This window comes from Ochotona princeps, chromosome 21 (genome assembly GCF_030435755.1).
Source record: "Ochotona princeps isolate mOchPri1 chromosome 21, mOchPri1.hap1, whole genome shotgun sequence".
Classification (NCBI taxonomy): Eukaryota; Metazoa; Chordata; class Mammalia; order Lagomorpha; family Ochotonidae; genus Ochotona; species Ochotona princeps.
In genome coordinates, this window is record NC_080852.1 from 3,775,480 (window position 1) to 3,788,646 (window position 13,167).

The window sequence follows — 13,167 nt, forward strand, 5'->3', positions numbered from 1 at the left end:
TCTTGGGTCACTACTCCCGCGGGAGGGCATGAAAACTTAGATGGGGGCTGGGGTGACTAGACAGAGAGGCACTCAACAACATCCGTGAGGGCTGGAGAGTTGAGTTGATTAGATGGAACTAAGCTTTAATACCCACTGACAAGTACAAGAGCCAAATAGGATGTGGGACAGACTGGAATAGTCTGCTATGCATACTGGCAAACCAAAGTAGGGGGCGGGCCTGGTGGGGGTTATTGTGGGTCGCCCCGACTAGGCTTCAGCTCTCACTGGTTGATGCGGGGACCGAGTGTGTGCTGGGCAGAACCAGGCTGGACTGTAACACCCACTGGTTCCAGTGCAAATCAGGACTGAAAACAGAACCAACCCAGAAATTTAAACCACCAGCTGATCGGGGTGATGGACTGTGCCGGGCCCTGTGCTTGCTAGAGCATACAAGAATCTGGTCTGGGAATACCTCAAAGTTTCTTTGGAGATCTCCCCAATAGAACTGCTGGACTCAGAACCCTAGCCAAGAAAAGACAGAGGACAGAGCAAGTCAATCAACCATCTCAGCTATAGGTTGGCAGCGAACTACTGGGCAAATGTAGACTCTATGATGGACTGTGTCAATCAGTGGACGACCTCATCGAGTGAAACTGGCAGCGATTCATAACTGGAAAACTATTAAAACCATTTGAACAAGGATCTCAGAGCATACCCCACATCCGGGACTTGGGGTGGGTGGGAAACTGGGTGGGGCTTCTCCATCAATACCCCCCTTTACCTCAGATACATGATGGAAACAATATGGACATAATACTATTACCCACTTCCCTATACCCCCTGAACCTTTTTTTTTTTTTTACCGTAATTAACTATGTAAATATTGTCAACAAAAATACAATAAAAAAAAATTAAAAAAAAAAAAAGAGTTCCAGGTGAGGTGAGGCCTGGCAGTGATGGAGTGTGGGCAGAGGAGCCAGGGAAAAGTGAATGTGTGCAGCTTTGTAAGTGTGTCCAGATTACTTGTTGCGTGTCTCTTAGGATAACTTACGTTGCTGGGGAAGCTGGGACATAGATCTTCAGTTCAATGGATGGACTTCAGAGTAATGGCCATTTGTTCCTCTTGGGGTTTTGATTGACTGCATTGCTGTATGGATTTGTGATGTGTTCTTTCTAGTTGGCCCTGTTATCACCAAGCTTGTTGGGGGCACTGACAATGCCCTGCCCTAAGATGATGCCTGGACCCTACTGCCTCTTGGAGCCTTGGAAGTGCCCTGTGATTGGCCCTTTACCGCATGCCTCGGGTGTGTAAGCTGATTGGATAAGCCAGGGGCCTTGGGGGAGGGGGGAGGAGGTCCTCTGCGTAACGGAATTAACGGATTTAACTGAATTAACTGAAGGCTTCTGGGTAATGGATTTAATGAATAGGATGGATATATCAGCCGGGGGCTTCTGCCCAAAGAGGATGAACTGCAGGTTGGAATAAAAGTGCCTCTGAAACGTCCTCCAGTGTCGGTGATTTCATCCGCAGGACGGGAGACACCGATACAAGCTCAGTTAATAAAGACTGCTTAATAAACGCTAGACTTGTCCAGAGTGATCACACTCAAATCCCACAACAAACAGAATAGCTAGCCTCTTGTACCCTATGAACAACGTTTGTGTATGATTGAATTTAACTTTAAAAACAAAATATTTATTTTGGGGCCAGCAGCGTAACCTAGTGGCTAAAGTCCTCGGCTTGAACACGCCTGTGTGGGAGACCTAGAGGAAGTTCCTGGCTCTGGACTGGCACAGCACCGACCGTTGCGCTCACTTGGGGAGTGAATCATCTGACGGAAGATCTTCCTCTCTGTCTCTACTCCTCTCTGTATACCTGACTTTGTAATAAAAATAAAAAGACATCTTTTTAAAAATACATTTAATTTATTTTTACTGCAAAGTCAGGTTTACAGAGAGGAGAAGAGACAGAGAGGAAGCTCTCTGTCCAATGACTCACTCTCCAAGTGGCCACAATGGCCAGAGCTGTGCCCATCTGAAGCCAGGAGTCTGGGGCCTCTTCTGAATCTCCCACGTGGGTACAGGGTCCCAAACCTTTGGGCCGTCTTCGACTGCTTTCCCAGGTCACAAGTAGGGAGCTAGATGGGAAGCAGTGCTGATGGGATTAGAACTGCCATTGGGCTACCATGCTGGGCCCTATTATTGTATTTTTAGGATGATGTTTACATGGTTGAGAAGGGTGAATGCCCATGTGGACCACTGATTGCTGAGGAAGGGTCGAGGAATAGGGAAAGGTGGATGGGACCATTGTTTCCAATTTTCTTTTTTTTTTTTCCTGTGTCTGGAGGAGGAAGACATAGAAGAGGAGGAGCCACTGCCAGAAACCTAACAGCATCAGTACCCAGGGATGGCAAACAGCCACTTGATGTTATCCCAGGGTCCCCGATATGCAGCATGCTGCAAGGGTTCTGCTCAAGCAGTTTTGATAGTTCTGAAATGCTGTTGATTTTGGTGCTCCCAAGGATGAAGAAATCTTTCTAAGGTCCATTGGCTGACATAGTCCACCTTTGCGTTTTTGATTCTTAAGAACTTCAGGGCTCGATGCAGCTTAAGTTCTTACCTTACATTTCCAGAATCCCATATGGGCGCCGGTTCTAATCCCGACAGTCCCGTTTTCCATCCAGCTTCCTGCCTGTGGCCTGGAAAAGCAGCAGAGGATGGTTTTAAGCCTTGGAACACTACACCCACATGGGAGACACAGAGGCGGCTCAAGGTTTCAGATCAGCTCAGCTCTGGTCATTGCAGCTACTTGGGGAGTGAATCATCAGGTGTAAGATCTTCCTCTCTGTCTCTCTATCTCTCCTTCTCTCTGTATATCTGACTTTTCATAAATAAGCAAATAAATCTTTTAAAAAAAGAATTTCAAAATTCTGTTGTTAAAAATAGACATGTTGATATGATAAAGCTTATGTTAGTAAAATGGGAGTTAACAGAGAACAGACCAAAGCCTTGGGACTCTGTACCCGTGTGGGAGGTCTGGAAGAAGCTCCTGACTTCAGATTTGCTCAGCTCTGGCCGTTGCGGTCACTTGGGAAGTGGCGCTCACTTTGGGAGTGACTCATTGGACAGAAGATATTTCTTTCTGTCTCTCCTCCTCTCTGTGTATATCTGACTTTCCACTAAAAATAACTACATCTTTTTTTAAAAAAAAGAAAATTTAGGAATGGTTCATTTGCAACTCCATTTCTTTTTTATCTTCTATCAATTGCATTCAAGATGAGTAGCCAGAAGATGGTAAAATAGTGAAATATTTAGTAGAGGAAGGATAAATCTATTATCCCAGGTGGGTTTTTTTTTTGGTTTTTCTTTTGTTTTGTTTTGTTTTTTAAAGATTTTATTATTATTGGAAAGCCGGATATACAGAGAGGAGGAGAGACAGAGAGGAAGATCTTCCGTCCGATGTTTCACTCCCCAAGTGAGCCGCAACGGGCCGGTGCGCGCCGATCCGAAGCCGGGAACCAGGAACCTCTTCCGGGTCTCCCACACGGGCGCAGGGTCCCAAGGCATTGGGCCGTCCTCAACTGCCCTCCCAGGCCACAAGCAGGGAGCTGGATGGGAAGTGGAGCTGCCGGGATTAGAACCGGCGACCTTATGGGATCCCGGGGCGTTCAAGGCGAGGACTTTTAGTTGCTAGGCCATGCCGCCAGGCCCTATCCCAGGTGTTTTTAAGAAATCTCTTTATCTGAAAGAATGACAAGAGAGATGGAGGTAGGGAAACTGTCAGGGTTGGACTATGCCTAAGCCAGGAGCCGGTGACTCTATGTGCCACGTGGGCGGCAAGACTGCAGCCCAGGTATGTTAGCCAGGACCTAGATAAGAAGTGGCACTCTGATACGATATGCAGGTACTTTAGCTGTGTTAAAACACTCGCCCCAGGTTTTAAGCACTATACACATACATGTTCTTTCCAGTTTCGGATTCTGCAACAAACACAGGGGGTACTTCATAAAGCCCATGGAAAATGTAATGGAAAGATAAGTTTATTTTTGTGTAAAACCTTTTGAAATCTGAACATGATTTTTCATGATACCTGTTTTCCATGCATTTTTTGATCGTTTCTTTTATAACTGAGATGTGGCGTGATGTGGGAGAGGATGCACAGGTAAAAAAGACCCAACTCGGGCTCGGCAGCGTGGCCTAGTGGCTAAGGTCCTTACCTTGATCCCATATGGCCGCTGGTTCTAATCCCGGCAGCTCCACTTCCTCTCTATCTCTCCTCCTCTCAGTATATCTGACTTTGCAATAAAAATAAAAAAATAAATCTCAAAAAAAAAAAAAAAGACCCAACTCAGACTCTGAGTCATTCTTATCGGTTTCCTATCAAGTGTCACACGAAATTTGTCTGTTTATTACTATTGTGTCTTACATTTCTTAGTCCATGATTCTAATCTATATGAACACCTTGCATTGTACTCTAATTCCAATCCATTTCAATCTTGTGTGGAAAAAAACTGTAGTTTTAGAAAGCTCATGCATTTGCATGTCCGTCACTTCCATCTCGACCAAAAATCTTAACAGGACTGAAACATGTAGCCAAAGTGTACGGCACAATTTATTTCTCTTTTTTTCTCATTTCACTAGGCACATACCAATATACTGAAGCACCTCGAGAAGTTCATGGAGGAATCAATCTTAAACCTAGCAGTTAAAATTCCCCACTCCATTTTGGAGTCCCTGGGCTTGATTTCCTTGCTTTGACTCCTTATTAATTTCCTGGCAAAGCAGGCCCTGGAGGAGTTTCATGATGGTTCAAATAATTCAGGTCCTAACACCCACATAGAAAATCTGGAGTTGCAATCTCCCTGCTTGGACACAATCCAGTCCCAGTAGTAACAGGATTGTAGAAAATTTTGGAGAATGAGCCAGTGGATACAGTTCTCTGTGTATCCATTCCTCACGCACACACAAAAAAAGTTCCATTAAAAAATTTGTGAAAAGTGAAATTAACAAAAAAGTTTAGTTGGGCAAAGAGAAATTTTGAATTCAGTGCATACAAGAAATATTCATAACTTCTATGGAAAATGTATACTCTGAAGAAGCTATGTATGGATTTTTTTAAAAGAGTGTTTTGTGGGCAGGGCGGCGTGGCCGAGAGGCTAAAGTCCTCGCCTTGAAAGCCCCGGGATCCCATATGGGCGCCAGTTCTAATCCCGGCAGCTCCACTTCCCATCCAGCTCCCTGCTTGTGGCCTGGGAAAGCAGTTGAGGACGGCCCAATGCATTGGGACCCTGCACCCGCGTGGAGACCCGGAAGAGGTTCCAGGTTCCCGGCATCGGATCGGCGCGCACTGGCCCGTTGCGGCTCACTTGGGGAGTGAAACATCGGATGGAAGATCTTCCTCTCTGCCTCTCCTCCTCTGTGTATATCTGGCTGTAATAAAATGAATAAATCTTTTAAAAAAGAGTGTTTTGTCCTGAAATGAACATTTTAAAAATTCCACTTTTGAATTCCACTTGTAGTTACTGCTGATTTAAAAAAATATGGGACAAAAAGAATTTTGGAAGTAGTTTCTCTAAAAACCTCCATTCTACACATGCTTTTGAATTAGTAGCTTGGGCAAGAATACTTTGAAATTGGACTTGAGATTCATCAGGATGTTAAATTAGACTATACTATTCCTCTATTAGTATTTCACTACCTCTACTGCTCCACCATTAGTAGACCATCTGCACTAGACCAACGTTCAAACGGCTTTCAGAACATATTGCAGAAGCCGACAACCCTGTGTGCACAAGTACAATCTCCCTGTTACCGGCTCAGGAAATCTACCAGCATTCAACTTGCCTAGAACTTTCAAAGTCATTTAGCCTAGAGCATTTGCAATGTCAGCATCCCACACAAATGTTGACTTGAGTCCTAACTGCTTCGCTCCTGATCCACTTCCCTGTTAATGAACTTAGCAAAAGAATAAAAAGGTGGGCCAAGTGTTTGATACCCTGCTGTTCTTATGGGACACCTGAATGAAACTCCTGGCTCCTGGCTTCAGCCTGGCCCAGCATCCTCTGTTGTGGTGATTTAGGGAGTAAATCAGTAGAAAGAAAATCTCTCTCTCTCTCTCTCTCTCTCTCTCTCTCTCTCTCTCTCTCTCTTTCCCTAACATTTATTTATTTATTGAACATCACAGTTACAGACAGAGGGAGAGACAGAAGCAGAGAGTCATACAGATCCTCCATCCACTGACTCATCCCCAAAGGCCAGGGAATATTAACTTAAGTCTAAGTTGAATGCCAGCATTGTAGGCAGTGGCTTTACTGGTTTGGCTTTGCTCTTCCACTATCTCTCTATCTTTGGAAAGATAGAGAGATCTTTGGGAAGAAAGAGAGATCTTTCTCTCTTTCACTTTGCCTCCCCAAAATTTTAAATAATTCTTAAAATTTTACTGATGCACTTTTTGTATAATATTCTCACTGATTTTTTCCCTAGCTTGAGTACTTCTTTTATTTTATCTTCTCTCTAGCCCATTACCAATGTTCAGCTGTTTGAGTTCAGTATCCAATTGCAAGCCTACGGTACACTGTAATAATTACATCTCCATTCCAAATCAGTAGCATTTCTCAGGCTATCTTAAGAAAGAAGGTCACATCAGGCTAGAAATTCACTGAAACATAGCAAGAATTTCCTAAAATGGTAGTGTTAGTGTATTAGCATCAGTATATTGCATGACCTAACACATCGTTTTGTAAATTCACCTCTAAAAGATGAAAGAAACATTTTCCTAAATTGCAATTATGTAGCTTCTAAAATTTTCAAATCTCCTAAGTTATTTTTCAGATTTTCCTAAGCTGTTGATTTTAATTGAAAGTACAGTACAGGACTCAGCATTGTGGTATAGTGCGTAAAGCCACCGCCTGTAACCTTAGCATCTCTTACGAGCACTGGTTTGTATTCCATTGCTTCACTTCCAATCTAGCTTCCTGATAATGACCTTGGAAAGCAGCAGAGGATGTTCCAAGTGCTTGGGTTACTCCTACAGCTGTATGGAGACCTGGATAAAGCTCCTGACTCCTGGTTTCACAGCGGGCTGTTGCAGCCATCGAGGGAGTGAACCTGCAGATGAAAAATGATCCCTCTCTGTCCCTCCTTCTCTTCCGTAACCCAAATAAAGAAACAAATCTCAAACAGGAGTACATTGAATTGTTTGCTGACAAAATGACTAATCTTTTCCACACACGTTTGGACCCAATTTCTGTTGCTATTCAGTTTTACTGTGTTATATAACTTGAGTCACACTTCTCAGATGATAAATAAAAGATGAGTGTCGCTAATCCACTGTGCAGACTGTGGGCTGCCCTTAAGGTCAGAGTGCTGAGCTGCCTAGAGGTCTTAAAACTGATGCCGGTACGGGGTCATGGACATTAGCTGTTGACTCTTACTATTTTCAAATGACTAAGAGAGGGGCTGATACGGTAGCGAAGCACGTTAAGTTGTCAGCTGTGATACTACTAAATCATATCAGAGCTCTAGCTCTAATATAGGCTGTTTCAGCTCCCTGCTGACACACCTGGGAAAGTGTCAGAAGATGGCTCAACTGCCTGGGCCTTGGATAGTAGGCCCGGCAGCGTGGCCTAGAGGCTTAAGTCCCCTCCTTGAACGTGCTGTGATCCCATATGGGCACTGGTTGTAATCCCGGTGGCCCCAGTTCCTGGCTCCCTGCTTGTGGCATGAGAAAGCAGTCAAGGACAGCCCAAAAGCTTGGGACCCTGCACCCATGTGAGAGACCCGGAAGAGGCTCCAGGCTCCTGGCTTTGGATGGCTCAGCTCCAGCCATTGCGGCCACTTGGGGAGTGAATCAATGGACAAAAGATCTTCCTCTCTGTCTCTCCTCCTCTCTGTAAATCTGACTTTCCAATAAAAGTAAGTAAATCACAAAAAGAAAGAAGGAAGAAAGGAAGGAAGGAAGGAAGGAAGGAAGGAAGGAAGGAAAGAAAGAAAGAAAGAAAGAAAGAAAGAAAGAAAGAAAGAAAGAAAGAAAGAAAGAAAGAAAAAGACTTAGATGGAATCCCTGGTTTCTGGCTTCCGCTTTGCCCAGCTCCCAATTGTAATCATCTGGAAAGTGAACCAGCAGGTGGAAGACCTCTATCTCTCTCTTTCTCCTGCTCTCTCTTACACTGTCTTACACCAAGCCAAATCGAACTTTCTGGAAGATTTATTTATTTATTTGGAAAATGGAGTTATAGATAAAACGAGAGAGAACTCTTCCATCTGCTGTTCATTCCAAAAATGCTCGTAATAAGTAGAGGTGGATCAGACTGAATCCAGGAGCCCCTTCCAGGTCTACCACATGTGTGCAGGAGCCCAAGCATTTGAGGCATCTACCCCTGCTTTCCCAGGCACATTAGTAAGGAGCTGGTTTGGAAATGAAAGCGCCAAACTGGTGAGCACATAGGATGTCAATGCCTTACAAATGGAGGAATCTAGAATTGGATCACTCTCCTGTTTCTGTGTCCAAAGGTAATGAACCTTGAAGAGATTTCTAGAAAGAACAGAGGGTAAGCCCCACTTGTTTGTTTCAGAAACCAACACTTGGGCCCTGCGGTGTGGCCTAGCAGCTAAAGTCCTCGCCTTGAACGCTCCAGGATACCATATGGGCACCGGTTCTAGTCCTGGCAGCTCCACTTCCCATCCAGCTTCCTGCCTGTGACCTGGGAAAGCAGTCGAGGATGGCCCAAAGCTTTGGGAGACCTGGAGGAAGTTCCTGGCTCCTGGCTTCGGATTGGCACAGCACCAGCCATTGTGCTCACTTGGGGAGTGAATCATCAGATGGAACATCTTGCTCTGTCTCTGCAGCTCTCTGTATATCTAAATTTGTAATAAAAATAAATAAATCTTAAAAAAAAAAAGAACGCAACACTTAACCTACAAGTTCAACACATGAGAATATATGATAGACTCGCTATACTACTCAAAATATCTGATTGTCTATCAATGGATAAATAAGCTAAATGTGGTATGTCCATGAGCTGTTATTATTCAGTAATTTGAAGAGAATGAAGCACTGATACAATAAGAATGAAACTCAAAAAATTTCTGTGCTGCAAAAGAAACCAGGCACAATATGTCTTCTGCTGTATGCTTGCAATTATATTTAACATCCAGCTGCCGGAGGTAGGAAGAAAGGGAAAGTGCTTCATGCAGAGGCTATGGTTGCACAGTTTATTTGGTGTTGAAAACACCATTGAATTAAACACATTAAAATAGACTATTTTGCATGAATTTTACTACAATTAATATGCATCTGTAGCCACAAGCATCAAGGCAGGACTGTAAGAATAAACAAAACTTCCCATGAGTGTTAGATGCTTCCAAGAGATGAGTCCTGGGATGGCTTGGTAGGATGTGGATTATGAGCTCTGGTGTCTTCATCACAGCCTAGAAAATAAGAATAAATTAACGGGCCCGGCAGCGTGGCCTAGCGGCTAAAGTCTTCGCCTTGAAAGCCCCGGGATCCCATATGGGCGCCAGTTCTAATCCTGGCAGCTCCACTTCACATCCAGCTCCCTGCTTGTGGCCTGGGAAAGCAGTCGAGGATGGCCCAATGCATTGGGACCCTGCACCTGCGTGGGAGACCTGGAAGAGGTTCCAGGTTCCCGGCATCGGATCGGCGTAGCACCGGCCCGTTGCGGCTCACTTGGGGAGTGAATCATTGGACGGAAGATCTTCCTCTCTGTCTCTCCTCCTCTCTGTATATCTGACTTTGTAATAAAACTGAATAAATCTTTAAAAAAAATTAATAGTGAAATGCAAAGTGTAATTATTAGGCAGGCACTAATCCAAATCTGATTTAAGCAGTGTCATTATTTGCAATTCACTGGAAAAATCCATCCTCCTACTCAGACATGAATGAAGCTTGGTCAATTCTCTGAAGAGTGCACAGTAGTGAAGTGGTTTCTAAATGGATGTAGAATTTAAATTCAAATGTTAACAAGGTGACTTTGGGAGTGTGCACTTAGCAGTAGAGCTACATGAAACCAAATTCAGGACTTCGAGCATGATACATGTGGAGAGCGGGACTTTGCCCCAAGATGGCTCTTGTTATCGTCTTCTCACGGCACAAAGGCAGTAAACAAGTTTTAGGAAGTTGCAGAAGACTGGTTCAAGGTCTCATGCCGTCTGCATGGTGTGCGCGTGATCAGAGTTGTGATTGGTGTGTGTGTGTGCGATCAAGGCTGTGATTGGTGTGTTTGATGCGTGGCCAAGCAGCCCTGTTGGAATTGGCTGTTGATAGGGTTTTAACCTAAGTTTGAGAGAGAACAAAGAAGAGCAAAGAGTAGTAGTAGGAGTAGTAGTAGAGGAGGAAGTCTGTAAATATGCTGTAGTTACTGCCCTTCTGTGTTATACTTGGATTTCTTGTTATGTTATGTTATGTAATTAGTTTGTCCTTCAATAAATCCTCATAAGAGCAAGCACCTGTGTTGGAGCTGCACTCGCTGGACGAGGGACCCCGTTAATACAGATAAAAGCTTTCGATGTGGAATTTTGCCAGCTTTGGGGTTGCAAAGGTGCAACCCAGAACAGAGAAAAACGAATCTGTCTAGTGCTAATGGATCCCTTTGTGTCTCAACAGGGATGTTTCTTTGGGAGGAAGGGAAAACGCCTGCATGGATCATCTGTCTGCAGGTGGTTGCTGTTCATTCGTTCAGAGGGTCAAGTGCAGGCTAGTGCAGAAGTAGCATGACTTCTTCGTTGAGGACATCAGAGTTTTGTTGTATTTGAAGAGCCAGGCTGTTCTCATGCTACTGGACTCTGTGTAGATTTAAACTTGTAGTTAATTTTGCCTCGTGTTTGATCAAAGCAGGATGCACAGTTTTCCTTGTGATGGAAAGTCAAAAGGTCAAAAACTGAAAATGACCACAAATACCATGTGTGAGTTCCTGCCTTAGTTCCTTGTTCCCGAAAGTTTCATTCGCATCAAGGTTGTAGTCCACATGGCAAAGAAGGGTCTTACAATACGATGAAAGTAGGGACTTTCATTCCTGAAAAATGAGAGGATGTGTAACAGCAGCCACGTATATACATAGAGTGCTCTGATTAGAGCGCCTTAGATCACTCTTGCTAACGTGTTGAAAGATGGCCTCATTAAGCAAGCTGTCACAGGGATGGAGTGACTTATAAACCACAGGGGTTAGGGCCCGTCGTGGTAGCCTAGTGGTTAAAGTTCTCGCCTTGCACACGATGGGATCCCATATGGGTATCGGTTCTAATACTGGGGACCCCCAATTGCCATCCAGCTCCCTGCTTGTGGCCTGGGAAAGCAGTTCAGGATGGAACAAGGACTTGAGACCTGCATCTGCGTGGGAGACTCAGAAGAGGCTCCTGGCTCTTGGCTTTGGACCGTTGCAGCCCTGGCTGTTGCGGCCACTTGGGGAATCAACGGATGGAAGATCTTCCTCTCTGTATATCTGACTTTCCAATAAAAATAAATATATATTTTTTAAATGACACAAGGCTGAGAACATGGAATGAAGTATACTTCATTCTCTGGAGTGCAGGACTCATGAGGAATGCACACCACAGGAGTGGAGAAACCTTTTGCTGCCAAAAGCCCTGTATTTGTAACATCTTCACTGACAATAATAATACAAAATTATCACTTTAAAAGCAACCTACAAAAAAAAAAAAAAACAAAAAAGCAACCTGCAGCTGGTTAGTTCCAAGGGCACAGGGGCAGCTGGTGGGGCTTGGGTTGGGTTAGGTGAAGACCTCGCTCACTTGGATCTGGCGCCATGGCCTAGTGGCTAAAGTCCTCACTTTGAACATGCCAGGATCCCATACGGGCACTGGTTCTAAACCCGGCAGCTCCACTTCCCATCCAGCTCCCTGCTTGTGGCCTGGGAAAGCAGTCGAGGACAGTTCAAGCTCTTGGCACCCTGCACCCATGTGGAAGACCCGGAAGAGGTTCCTGGTTCCCGGCTTCGGATCGGCGCAGCACCGGCTGTTGGGGTCACTTGGGGAGTGAATCATTGGGTGGAAGATCTTCCTCTCTGTTCCTCTTCCTTTCTGTATATCTGACTTTGTAATAAAAATAAATCTTTAAAAAAAAAAAAAGACCTCGCACAGCCCAGTGGCACACTCTGGAGGCTTGGGGGGTGTGGCTTGCAGGTGACTTGATGATAGCACAGGTGGGAGTGTGCAGGGACCTGAGGGCTCGTATCCAGGTGAGAAATGACCTATTAGGGATATACAATGACAAGGCCACTATACTTGCAGGTAAAACAAGAGGGCTGAGACTGAGCGGATTGGAAGGGGAAAGCCAGAGGATATTTAAGGGTCAGAACAAAGCACTAGTCCCCATGGGAGAACTGAGGCAGTATAGTTAGCACCAATAACTGTGAAATATCACTCACCAGCGCACACTAAAGATAGGGTTGGGGACCTACCTGGCAGGGCTGGATCATAGCACCCATCAGTGAGTGTCAGAACAGGGGATGGGTCACATTGGGCTGGGCCATGACACTAGCCAGCAAGCAAGAAAATAAGGTCTGGGAGCAAATTCTGTGGAATATATGTGGGCTCAGCATTATGGAACTGCAATTTCCGCTGGTTTGCTCAAGAGCCGGGGATGGTAATGGACTGAGTTACACATGACCATGGAAGCTGATGGGAAACAGGCAGGGCTAGTGTAGGCTGCAAAATCTACATACACACCCAAGAACAGAGTGTGGGGCAGGCTAGGCCACAACATCCACCAGCTCATACGTAGGCCGAGACAAAGGGGAAAGATCATGCCAGGTAAAGGCTTAACATTTGCTGGTGGACATGAGATATGGGTCTGGGAGTGGGCCTGGTGGGAGAACTTGGGAAACTCCCCTGGTGGGCTGTACCTCCCCCTGGTGACCAGTTTTCAGACCTGAATGTTGATCAGGCTGGGAAAAGTAGTTCCACCTATTGGCAAGTGTATGGGTTGGTTCTGGAGGGGGTGGATAGGGTAGGGTCAGACCAAACCTTAGCACACTGGCAAGTGCAGGAACAAGGCTGATGTATAGACCGTGCCAGGCTAGGCTATCACACGTACCATTTGCATGAGTTAGGGATGGGAGCAGACTGGGCAGGCTAGGCTGCACATCTGATAGCAAAGGCCGAGACAGGGGATGGGTTATTCCAAGCTGGGTCAAAACAACCACTGGC